The sequence below is a fragment of the Pristiophorus japonicus genome, chromosome 12 (assembly GCF_044704955.1).
Source record: "Pristiophorus japonicus isolate sPriJap1 chromosome 12, sPriJap1.hap1, whole genome shotgun sequence".
NCBI lineage: Eukaryota > Metazoa > Chordata > Chondrichthyes > Pristiophoridae > Pristiophorus > Pristiophorus japonicus.
The window spans coordinates 79,818,071-79,831,267 of NC_091988.1; the positions used below are offsets into that span (position 1 = coordinate 79,818,071).

Consider the following 13,197-nt stretch of genomic DNA (forward strand, 5'->3'; position numbering starts at 1 on the left):
AGGGTGGAAGGCAGGAGAGATTAAATGACAAAAGGGATGATGGAGCAAGGTGAAAGGAGATGGTAATGGAACAAGTAAAGAAACAAAAAGATGGATCTAGATCGGGTGTAAATGGAATAGCAGAATCAACACCTGCTGTCTGAAAGAATGAGGGCAGAGGTTATGGTGAAATTGTTGAACTTGATGTTGAGCTCAGAATGTTGTAAAGTGCCGAATCGAAAGATGAGGTGCTGTTCCTCGAGCTGACGTTGAGCTTCATTGGCACAGTGTAAGAGGCCGAGGACGGAGAGGTCAGTGTGGGAATGGGGAGGAGAATTAAAGTGACAGGCAGCCGAAGCTCGGGGTCACGCTTACGGACTGAACGGAGGTATTCCGCAAAACTGCCACCCAATCTGTGCTTGGTCTCCCCGATGTAAAAGAGAGCACCTCGTGAGCAGCAAATACAGAATACTAAATTGAAAGTATATGTAAATTGCCGTTTCACCTGGTCAAAACCTGTCCCATGATATAAAAATAAAAGCTTAGGCTGAAGCCAAGTAAGTCGGAGAAAAGAAAAAGTAACAGGTATAAACGGAGACTGTGGCCCAGGTCCACACAGAGATGCTCCCGCTCCTCCTCCGCAACTTTGCCGTAAGTGCGGTGGAAATCCTTTGGGACGAAATTGCCCTCCGACCGAAAGTGAGCAAATTCACCGACCTTGACGATCTTCTCCACCCTCCTTCCCCCAATCCATGAGGTGGAGAGTAGAGCGAGATTCAGCTCTATGATTTCTTTTCTGGTCGGGTCGGAAGTTCCCTTGGAGCGGAGGGCTGCTGCGAACTCCGCAGTTAGTTTACTTTGGCCCACCAGGGAGGCTTTCATCCGGGCCAGTGGCCCTGTACCCATTGTTGGGCTGACCTCAGAGGCAGCCGACTGGAAAACAAATGCCGGTGACTCCGTGCCGACTAGATGGTGACACCTCTTTGAGCCAGTCATCGCTCTTAAAGAAAGGGGCAATTTTGGCCCCCGTGTGTGAGCGTAAACAGGATTTTTGCTGCACCTCCGGACAAATCATGATGACAGGACAGGACCAGCTCCGAGGAAAATCTCGGGCCTATGAGTCGGAAACACAATCGCAAGTTCCACTTTACACTCAACAAACTCTTTTTCTGAGGGTGTGATTCGGGGCGCTGTCTTACTTCCGGGCTCGAGTTTGAGATATATCGTCGAGTATATTCTAGGTTGTGATAGATAGATTTTTGGGCTCGAGGGGAATCAAAGGATATGGAGATCGGGCGGGAAAGTGCAGTTGAGGTCAAAGATCAGCCATGATCTCATTGAATGGAAGAGCAGACCCAATAGCATAATTCTTATGCTATTATGAGACTGGCACGTCTTTAGGGCAACGTGGACCTGTGTTATGCTGCCGAATTCTTGTCACTCTCTGGTCAGAGAATAAAAAACTCTGGGGTCAATCTTAACGTCAGCTCTCCACCAACTTCAGAAAGATTCAGAGCGATGATTGTACAGTTCCCACTTAGCCCAGGCACGTTGGTGTCCAGCGATGTGAGGCTATCACCGGGAGCTGGACGCACAAGGCCGTCCAAAATGTAATTCGGCCAAATTCTCACCCGGATTCCATGGAACGGTCAGGTAGAAATTCCAAATAGTGCTATTCTTGCACAAACACGCAACACATTCTCACCGTACCGTCTCTCTCATATTTCTCTACAGTCAGATACTAAACCACTGTGTTGTCCATTCAAACGGGAAATAGCATCGATTGTAATTTCTACCCTAGTTTGATGCTGACTTTGGTAGGAAAAATAAAAAAGCAAATTATTATTTAAATGGAGAGAGATTACAAAATGCTCAGATACCCTAGGGGTCCTTGTACATTAAAGATAAAAAGTTAGCATGCGGGTGCAGCAAGTAATCAGGAAGACAAATGGAATGTTGGCCTTTACTGCAAGGGGGATGTATATAAAAGTAGGGAAGTCCTGCTACAACTATACAGGGTATTGGTGAGGCTACACCTGGAGTACTGCGTACAGTTTTGGTCTCCTTATTTAAGGAGGGATATACTTGCATTGGAGGCAGTTCGGAGAAGGTTCACGAGGTTGATTCCTGAGATGAAGGGGTTGTCTTATGAAGAAAGGTTGAGCAGATTGGGCCTGTACTCATTGGATTTTAGAAGAATGAGAAGTGATCTTATTGAAACATACAAGATACAGAGGTGGCTTGACAGGTTAGATGCAGAGAGGATGTTTCCCCTCGTGGAGGAATCTAGAACTAGGGGGCATAGTTTCAGAATATGGGGTCGCCCATTTAAAACAGAAATGAGAAGGAATTTCTTCTCTCAGAGGGTCATAAATCTGTGGAATTCTCTGCCCCAGAAGGCTGTGGAGGCTGGGTCATTGAATATATTTAAGGTGGAGATAAGACAGATTTTTGAACGATAAGGGAGTCAAGGGTTAAGGGGAGCGGGCAGGGAAGTGGAATTGAGGCCAGGATCAGATCAGCCATGATCTTATTGAATGGCAGAGCAGGCTCGAGGGGCCAAATGGCCTACTCCTGCTCCTATTTCTTATGTTCTTATGTGCCCAAACTCTATCCTTAACTTCCTCTCCTAACATACTTAGCGGGGTAAATTTCAATTTCGACCGCCCGTTATTCAACCCGCTGTTTTTTCCTTTCCATTAAAGGGCAGGAGGTTCTCTAGGAGCAGCGAGAAGTTCCCAACCCCAGAGACAGAAGGTCCATCCAGTGGGAGAGGAGACATGCGTTGCTGACTGCGTCAGCTGTGGCTCAATAGGCACAACTCTTGGCTCCGAGTCAGAAGGCTGCGTCTTCAATCTCCCACTCCAGAGACTTGAGCACAAAAATCTAGGCTGAGGGAACACTGCACTGTCGGGGGTGCCGTCTTTTGGATGAGACTTTAACCCGAAGCCCCGCCTGCCTCTCTCAGACGGACGCAAAAGATCCCATTGTGCTATTTTGAAGAAAAAGAGTGAGGGCGTTTTCCTGGGTGTCTTGGCCAATATTTAGCCCTCAACCAACACCGAAAAACAGATTATTTGGTCATTACTACACTGCTGTTTTCGGGAGCTTGCTGTGCGCAAACTATACTCCAAACGCACTTCATTGGCTGTAAAGCATTGGGACATCCTGAGGTTATGAAAGAGGCTCAATAAGTACAAGTTCTTCATGAGGAAAAATCTACCTTATACGTCCTCTGATTAAGTGCCTCAGACTGCCTCTGTTTATAAATCAAGTAACTATCCGGGATGAATAAAACAAAAAGCTATTCAAAATGTGGGACTTATCCAACAGGGAGCAACATTTAACATATTTCCAAGTACTGGCCTCTGGCTCTCACGCAAGAGCTGGATTCTTAAAAATGGAAGGGAAGATATATCCATACATTTTGATTTTGTTTTCTTTAATAGCATAGATGCATTTAGGGGAAGCTAGATAAACACATGAATGTGAAAGCGATAGACAGTTATGGTTACAGGGTTAGACAAAGAGGAGTGGGAGGAGGCTCATGTGGAGCATGAACATCGGCACAGACCAGTTGGGCCGAATGGCCTGTTTCTGTGCTGTAAAGTCGATATAATTCTAGCTAGTAATTTTGTAACTTATTAAAAAATTCTAATCAAAAATGCCAATGGAAGAAATACCACTTTGGAGACAAGACACAGAAGACAAGTGACATGGACTCACCATTGGCACTATCATAGTCCTCCTCATGTGAGATCTTTAAAACAGGGAGTTGACGGGAATAAGACGGTGTGTGTAACGAGAGACCTAGATGAAGCAAGGACAAACACAGCACGCACAACACAACAGTAATTAACACACAGCGGCCAGAGGGGGAAGCGGTATTTGATGGACGGTAAGACCAGACCGGATCTGCTAACGGCTCCATATGAGACACGGATAGAAAATGGAGACTGCAGTTTGTGTTGAATTTTTAGACCGCGGGAATGCCATCAAATGCCTTGCGTTTTAAAGAAAAATGTTGACAATAGTCAAAAAATCAATCAATCAATCTGTCTATCAATATATGTATCTATCGATCCATCTATCTATCGATCTATCTATCGATCTATCCATCTATCAATCGATCTATCCATCTGTCGATCTATCTATCTATCGATCTATCTATTGATCCATCTATCGATCTATCTATCTATCGATCTATCCATCTATCAATCGATCTATCTATCGATCTATCTATCTATCGATCTATCTATTGATCCATCCATCGATCTATCTATCTATCGATCTATCTATCTATTGATCTATCTATCGATCCAACTATCTATCGATCCATCTAGCTATCTATCAATCGATTGATATTGATATAGAAGTTCAGCTTCCAGCTCGTGTCTGTCACACTTTAGTTGTAACACTTCGAAGGTGTGAGGGAAAGAAAGACAGAGAGACGTGGCTGAAAGGGCAGGTATGGCAGCTCAGCATTCCTGGTTACAGAGTTTTCAGATGAGATAGAGAAGGGGAGAAAAAAGGACTGGGGGGGAGCGGGGAGTTGCAATATTGCTTAAATAAACAATTACAGCTGTGAGGAGGGATGATATGTTAGAAAGATCATCAAATGAGGCCATATGGGTTGAACTGAAGAACAACAAAAGGGGCGATCACACTGCCGGGAGTATACTATAGACCCCCAAACAGTCAGAGGGAGATAGACGAGCAAATATGTAGGTTAATTTCTGACAAGTGCAAAAACTATAGGGCAGTAATAGTAGGGGATTTCAACTACCCTAATATTGACTGGGATAAAATTAGTGTGATGGGTATAGAGGGAGCAGAATTCTTAAAATGCACTCAGGAGAACCTTTTTAGCCAGTACGTAGCAAGCCCAACAAGGGAGGGGGCGGTTCTGGATTTAGTTTTAGGGAATGAAGCTGGGCAGGTGGAAGGGCATTTAGGTGCTAGTGATCATAATTCAGTTAGATTTGTGGTAGTTATGGAAAAGGACAAAGACAGGCTAGGAATAAAAGTTCTCAATTGGGAAAAAGCCAATTTTCTTAAGCTGAGATGTGACTGGAAACAGCTACTTAAAGGTAAATCAGTGTCAGAGCAGTGGGAGGCATTCAAGGAGGAGATCCTGAGGGTTCAGAGCAAGTAAATTCCCTTAAAGAAAAAGGGTGGGACTAACAAATTTAGAGCCCCCTGGATGTCAAGGGTAATACAGGGTAGGATAAAAAAAAAAAGGGAAGCTTATGACAGATACCGAGGGCTCAATACTGCAGAAACCCTGGAGGAGTATAGAAAGTGCAAGGGTGAAATTAAAAAGGAAATTAGGAAAGCAAAGAGAGAGCATGAAAAACCATTGACAAGTAAAATCAAGGAAAACCCAAAGATGTTTTATAAATACATTAAAAGCAAGAGGTTAAGTAAAGACAGAGAAGGGCTTATTAGGGACCATAAAGGTAACCTGTATGTGGAGATGGAAGATGTGGGTATGGTTCTTAATGATTACTTTTCGACTGTTTTCACAAAAAAGAGGGATGATGCAGGTATTGCAATTAGGAAGTTGGAGCGTGAAATATTAGATGAAATAATCAGTGAGAGGAAGTATTAAGGGGCTTAGCACTTTTGAAAGTGGATAAATCCAATAATCTTACTAAGCTGAGATGTGATTTAGCCAAAGTGGACTGGAAATAGCTACTTGAAGGTAAATCAGTGTCAGAGCAGTGGGAGGCATTCAAGGATGTATCCCAGGCTGTTAAGAGAAGCAAGAGAGTAAATAGCAGAGACTCTGACCATCATTTTCCAATTCTCTTTGGCTGCAGATGTGGTGCCGGAGGACTGAAGGATGGCTACTGTTGTACCTTTGTTTAAAAAAGGAAGGGATAGACCAAGTAATCTACCCTCAGGTTCCCATCCTCCTGCCAAACTACAGCATGTGCCCATTCAAAACGCTGCTGCCTGTGTCCTAACTCGCACCAAGTCCCGTTCAACCATCACCCCTGAGTTCGCTTACCTACATTGGCTCCCGGTCCGGCAACACCATGGTTTTACAATTCTCATCCTGGTTTTCAAATCCCTCCATGGCCACGTCCCTCACTATCTCTGTAATCTCCTCCGGTCCTACAACCCTCCAAGATCGCTACGCTCCTCCAATTCTGATCTCATGCGAATCCCTGATTTTAATTTGCTCCACCATTGGCAGCCGTGCCTTCAGCTGTCTGGACTCTAAGCTCTGGAATTCCCTCCCTAACCCTCTCTGCCTCTCTACCTCTCGCTCCTTCTTTAAGACGATCCTTAAAACTTTTGTCACCTGGCGTAATATCTCATGTGGCTCGGTATCAAATTTTGTTTGATAATTGTTCCTGTGAAGCACCTTGGGACGGGTTTATTATGTTTAAGGTGCTATATAAATGCAAATTGTTGTTGTTGCAGCAGGAGAGGAGCATAGGGAGCTACAAAAGGTCATTCTGACTGAAGTAGGCTGAGGTTTTGCAGTTCTCCACATGGGATTGGTCGGTTATCAATAGAACAAGCAAGGAGAGACCCATTATCAATCAGCAATAAAACTAAGTGCGGTGTGGTTTATATACTGGAGCATCTTCGTAAAGTAAATGTACTTAAAATCCATCAAATACCGTGAACAAAAGACAAAGCAATCAATTCACCATGAGCACCCACATTGACCATAACATCTGGTGTATATGTCGCAGGTCGCTTATTGTAAACTCAGTGTTTTGTTGGAGCATTCACGTATCTGATCTCCTACTCTTCAATTCACCCTGGCAGATTAGATAATTCCACAAGTGTCGATCAGTTGTTGAACAGTTGACCAGGAGAACAGAGCAAACAGAATTGATCTCAGTACATTGGAGACATCAGGCTGTTGATCAATCAATTTTGGCTACTGCGACTTGTACACCAGACAATACGGTTTTACTATTTACTAAATGTTCATAGTCAGGTCAGACTTTGAATAGACACAAGTGCGAGAGAAAATTGAACAAAATTGATTAAAAAAACAAACAAAAGATATTGTATATAGCTCCAAAAAGGCTCACTTTCTTAGTGGTTGTTAGGGTTACAACGGATATACGACACAGAAACAGGCCATTCGGCCCAACCAGTCCATGCTGGCGTTTATGCTTCACTCGAGTCTCTTCCCGTTTTTCCACATCTAAATCTATCAGCATAACCCTCTATTCCCTTCTCCCTCAGATGCTTGTCCAGCCTCCCCTTAAATGCATTTATATTATTCACTTCAAACACTCCCTGTGGTAGCGAGTTCCACATTCTCACCACTCTCTGGGTAAAGAAGTTTCTTCTGAATTCCCTATTGGATTTCTTGGTGACTATTTTATATTGGTGACTGGTTATGCTCTTCCCCACAAGTGGAAACATGCTCTCTGTATCCATTCTATCAAAACCTTTCATAGGCCCGAAAATTGCGGTCGGAGGCTTCTTGCGAGCGGACACCTCCGAACAAATTTTTCCCCTCAAAGTACCCGGTGGTCCCGGAGGAACGTATACTTGTGGTCCGAGGCCTCCATTCACAGCCCAGCATGTGGGCTCACACATCGCAGGAACATAAGTGCAACTTGGGATCACGTGGGCCTGGACCACCAATGAAGATGGAGTTTTCTCATTTGATAATAATAGTGAGTTCCGATTGTACGAGCTCGCATTACTATCAATGAGAATAGCCCCCTAAACACAGAAACACAACACAATAAATAAAAAAAACACCTCACATATTTAAAATCAATGGAAATTGAATTTAATTAAAATGTTTCAGAAATTTTTTTTTTGAATTTTTAATATGTTTTAATAAGGTTCAAAATAAACTTAATGGACCAGGTTTTAAATGCACAAATAATTAGTGATAAAATGTAACTTTTCGATGTTTTAAAACTCTTACGCTGGTAAAAGTAAGCTATATGCAAGGATTTGAAGGACATGCACTGGGCAAGAGTTGGGCAAACAGCCCAAATCTCTGCGCGCTAATATCCTTCTTCCGGGGATGTGTGCGATCGATCAAGATCATAAATGCCGGTTCTCAGCGCATGCACATCGCGCGCTAAGAACCGCCATTAGTGAGGCCTTTTCGGGAGCGTGTACACACCGAACGAAGCCACAATTTATGGCCTAATATTTTAATTACCTCTATTGGGTCACCCCTCGGCCACCTTTTTTCAAGAGAAAAGAGACCCAGCCTGTTCATCCTTCCTGGATATGTATACCCTTGCATTTCTGGTATGATCCTTGTAAATCTTCTCTGCACCCTCACCAGTGCCTCTATATCCTTTCTATAATATGGCGACCAGAACTGTACACAGTACTCTAAGTGTGGTCGAACCAAGATTCGATACAGGTTTAGCATAATTTCCCTACTTTTCAATTCTATACTTCTAATTAGGATTTAATTCGTATTTTAAGTAGATTTTAATTCTAATTAGGATTTGACAAAGTCAAGCGGTTTGAGAGAGACTACAGTCAAACTCCTGGATCAGTGGTTTGGGTCTGATCAGATGATGCTGGCTTGGAATCTTACAGTGGAAACTTAACCCTACCTTTCTATTGAGACTTTCAGCCGGGCTCAGTGGGCCTCTTGCCTCTGAGTCAGAAGGTTGTGGGTTCAAATCCCACATCAGAGACTTGAGCACAAAATCTAGGCTGACACTTCAGTGCAGTACTAAGGGAGCACTGCACTGTCAGAGGTGCCGTTTTTCCAAGACGTCAAACTGAGGCCTCGTCCGCTCTCTCAGGTTGACGTAAAAGATCCCATGGCACTATTTCGAAGACGAGCAGGGGAGTTCTCTGCAATGTCCTGGGCCAATATTTATCCCTCAATCAACATCACTAAAATAATCAGAGCATGATCACATTGCTGTTTGTGGGAGCTTGCAGTGCACAAATTGGCTGCTGTGTTTCCTACATTACAACAGTGACTACACTCCAAAAAGTACTTCATTGGCTGTGAAGCGTTTGGGATGTCCCCGAGATCATGAAAGGCGCTATATAACTTAAAAGTCTTTGTTTCTTTTACTCTCTCATCCGGCTTTAGGGCAAAGGGAACAATACTGTACAGGCATCAATTCTTAGATGGCTCAGAGACGGAGTTTGTACGAGGTATCTTTGAGGGGGAAGACATTCGCTGGTCATTAATTTTAGGGGGAGAAATTCGACGTATTTGTGCCTCCCGTTAACGCAAACGACTTTTCACCTGGGCGCGGCACCGCTAACGACTCATGCAAAATTCCGCGGGAGTTTAGTAGTGACGGTAACCGGTAGCGTCCTGCGCAGCGACCCGTTTTCGCCCCAGAGCGAATATTCGATCGCGCCCTGCTCCGCCGGCGATGCCAGCGACAGGTTCAGGGGGCGTGTACTGCTGCAGTCCGTGCGGTGAAGGTGCTCCCACTGTGCTGTTAGGGAGGGAGTTTCAGGATTTTGACCCAGCGCCGATGAAGGAACGCCGATATATTTCCAGGTCAGAATGGTGTGTGTGACTTGGGGGGGAACTTGGAGGTGGTGGTGTTCCCATGCACCTGCTGTCCTTGTCCTTCTAGGTGGTAGAGGTCGCGGGTTCGTGGACCTACTGAGAACTGAATGGAGGCCGAATGACATAATTTCACTTACTGACCCACCTGAATGCAGTTTCAGGGTTTTGTGTGTGTGTGTCTGTGGGGAAACTCATGCTTATGAGAAATTCTTAGTGTGAGCACCAGAGGGAAGCTATAGAGAGAGGCATATGAAATATAAACAGGAAACACTGGCGCCTTACTTTAAGGTACGAAATGGAGTGTGAGTCTTGCAGACCGAGGGAGGCTCTGGGAATTGATCCCTGGTCCCAGGCTGAGTCTGTTGACCACAGCTGGGATGATAGTTGGGTGTCACAATTCAGAGAGTCAGAAAGGGGATGGGGGAAGAAAGAATGTGGATAAAATTCAACCTTGACGGGAGCACAAAATGGCCGGTGGTGGATAGGCTACACCTAATATGGAAAGGGAAGTGGGGCGAGATGCACAATGAGCAGTGTAATGTATACACCTATGAGTATGCTCACAGGTTTGTGGAGCTGTTGATAGGGGGCACTTGTATTTATATCTGTGGTTTTACTGCCCCCAAAAAACCCACAAAAATCACAAAAAAAACCATCAAAAAAAACAAAAAAAAGGGCATGTGAAAAGTGTTTAGAGTGTCCCCCAGATCGGGGGGCACTTGACTTCAATGTTTAATTTTGTTCTATCAAAAGAGTTGTGGAGCTGTTGAGGTGGGAGTGGCTTAGCCTGTCACGTGATGTTCACAAGACTCAATAAAACCCCAGCCAGTTGGGTTACGAATTTACAAATTATGAACAATGTCGGACAGGTAAAGACCATCTGTCCATCAAGCCTGTCCCAGGGGGTCCATGATGAGGCAGATGGCTGTGAGCCTGGTGGATGAACTGGTAATGTGTAGTGTGATTGTTAAACCTTTTACTAATAAACCAACTAGTTCTTAATAGCAATGAATTCTTAAGCAAAGAACCCATGAAGTAAATACATTACAGGCAGCTGATCTGCTAGCACCTATATTGTGCTGAACTTGAATTTTACCCCCCTGCGTGAAAGAACTTGCATTGATATAGTATTCTGCATGTCCCCAGAATGTCCTAAGGACCCTCACAGAAAATACAAAATAAAATTCAGCAGAGGGTTATGAATCTTTGAAATTCTCTACCCCAGAGGGCTGGGGATGCTGAGTATATTCAACAATAACAGCTTGTATTTATATAGCGCCTTTAATTTAGTAAAGCCTTCCAGGACTGTTGTAAGACAAAAATAAATTTGACACCGAGCCATATCATAAGAAATTACGGCAGGTGACCAAAAGCTTGGCCAAGGAGGAAAGAGAGGTAGAGAGGCAGAGAGGTTTAGGGAGGGAGTTCCAGAGCTTAAGGTCCAGGCAGCTAAAGGCACGTCCACCAATGATTGAGCGAAGATCGCCACATTTTCGGACACTAAAGGAATCAAGAGATATGGGGACAATGTAGGAAAATGGAGCTGAGGTAGAAGATCAGCCATGATCTTACTGAATGGCGGAGCAGGCTCGAGGGGCCAAACGGCCTATTCCTGCTTCTAATTCTAATGTTCTTATTTCTTACGTTACTACTCCTGATTGCTATACAGTGCCCCATGCTGGAAAATGCCAATCCAGATAGGGGATCAGTCGTGGCTATGTTGCCCAGCAATTGAATAGCTCACTGGCTCTTACTCCCGAGGCGTGCACATGGAGAATGGTCTGTTGGGTGAGGCAATAGAGGGCAACTGAAGCCCACTGAACCATTTGAAGCACGAGTCAGCATCTTCAGGAGCAGAGGCATGAAAACTGACAGGGAGGGAGAGGGGAGTGTGGAGAACAGGGCGCGACTCTGGCTGTAGGTTTGCTATGTTATTTGTGCTCGAGATGTGGGTGAGGTTGGCAAGACAACATTTATTGCCCATCGCTCGTTTCCCTGAGAATATTACAAGTCATCCATTTAGGGGAAACGGTAGCATATTGGCTATGTTACGGGACTAGTAATCCAGAGGCCTGGACTAATGATCTCAGAGACATGAGTTCAAATCCCACCATGGCAGCTGGGGGGATTTAAATTCAGTTAATTAAATAAATCTGGAATAACAACCTAGTGTCAGTAATGGTGACCGAGAAACTATCGGATTATCGTAAAAACCCATCTGGTTCATTAATGTCCTTTAGAGAAGGAAATCTGCCGTCCTTACCCGGTCTGGCCTATATGTGACGCCTGACCCACAGCAATGTTGTTGAATCTTAACTGCCTTCTGAACTGGCGGCTCACCACCACCTTCTCAAGGGCAATTAGGGATGGGCAATAAATGCTGGCCTTGCGAGCGACACCCACATCCCATGAATGAATAAAAAATCCAATTGGAGCCAAGTATAGACCAGACCAGGCAAGGACAGCAGATTTCCTTCCCTGAAGGACATTCATGAGCCAGATGGTTTCTTTGATAGCTTTCATGGTCTCTAATGCCAGCCTACAAATTAATATAGTAAACGAAAAAGACTGACTTGCATTTCTATAGCGCCTTTCACGACCACCGGACATCCCAAAGCACTTTACAGCCAATGAAGTGCTTTTTGAAGTGTACTCACTGTTACAATGTAGCAAACGCGCCAGCCAATTTGCACACAGCAAGCTCCCACAAACAGCAATGTGATAATGATCAGATAGTCTGTTTTTAGTGATGTTGATTGAGGGATAAATATTGGCCAGGACAGCGGGGATAATTCCCCTGCTCTTCTTCAAAATAATGCCATGGAATCTTTTATGTTCAGCTTAGAGAGCAGACAGGGCTTCAATTTTAACATCTCATCTGAAAGACCTCTGACAGTGCAGTACTGGAGTATCAGCCTAGATTCATGCGCTCAAAGTTTCTAGGGCGGGATTTAAACCCACAACCTTCTGACTCAGAGGCGAGAGTGCTACCCACGGAGCTACTGGCTGACATGACAGTATGAATGCATAATAATCTAGTTTAATTTTCGCACCTTTGAGCTAAAAAATGGTGGTCACCACTGCAAAGGTGGCCTCCCAGCTCATGGCTTGTATTAGGGTTCTGGGACTTAACTGGATGTTCTGGGCACCTTAGAAAGGATATATTGGCCTTGAAAGGAATGCATGCAGATTCACCTGAATGTCACCAGGGCTCCAAGCATTAGATTGTGAGGGGAGATTACATAAACTTGGCTTGTATTCCTTGGAATATAAAAGGTTAAAGGGTGATTTGATTGAGGATTTTGAAAGGAACTGATAGGGTAGATAGAAACTTTTTTCCACTGGTGGGTGAGTTGAGGACAAGGAGACATAACCTTAAAATCAGAGCCAGGCCATTCAGGAGAGAAGTTAGAAAACACTTCTTCACACAAAGGGTGGTAGAAATGTGGAACTCTCCCCCACACAAAGCAGTAGATGCTAGTTCAATTAATAATTTTAAATTTGAGCTCGACTGATTTTTGCTAGACAAGGGCATAAAAGTATATGGAGCCAAGGCGGGTGGATGGAGTTAGGACACAGATCAGCCATGATCTCATTGAATGACGGAACGGGTTCGAGAGGCTGAATGGCCTCCTCCTGTTCCCATGTTCCTGTGAACATTAACCCCTCTTTCGATTTCCAATCAGGTAATAATGATAGAGGGTTTATAACACGTTGATGTT

The 13,197-nt window shown here is 44.3% G+C and overlaps 1 protein-coding gene across 2 annotated transcripts in view; it reads right to left on the reverse strand.

The window, feature by feature from the left end:
* LOC139276950 (PI-actitoxin-Aeq3b) overlaps nucleotides 1–13,197 on the reverse strand; it is a 36,720-nt gene that overhangs the window by 20,284 nt on the left and 3,239 nt on the right. For both annotated transcript variants that reach the window (XM_070894948.1, XM_070894947.1), the window contains exon 2: nucleotides 3,706–3,789. The gene's annotated coding sequence lies outside the window, so the exon portion shown is untranslated. The remainder of the gene's footprint in view (nucleotides 1–3,705; nucleotides 3,790–13,197) is intronic.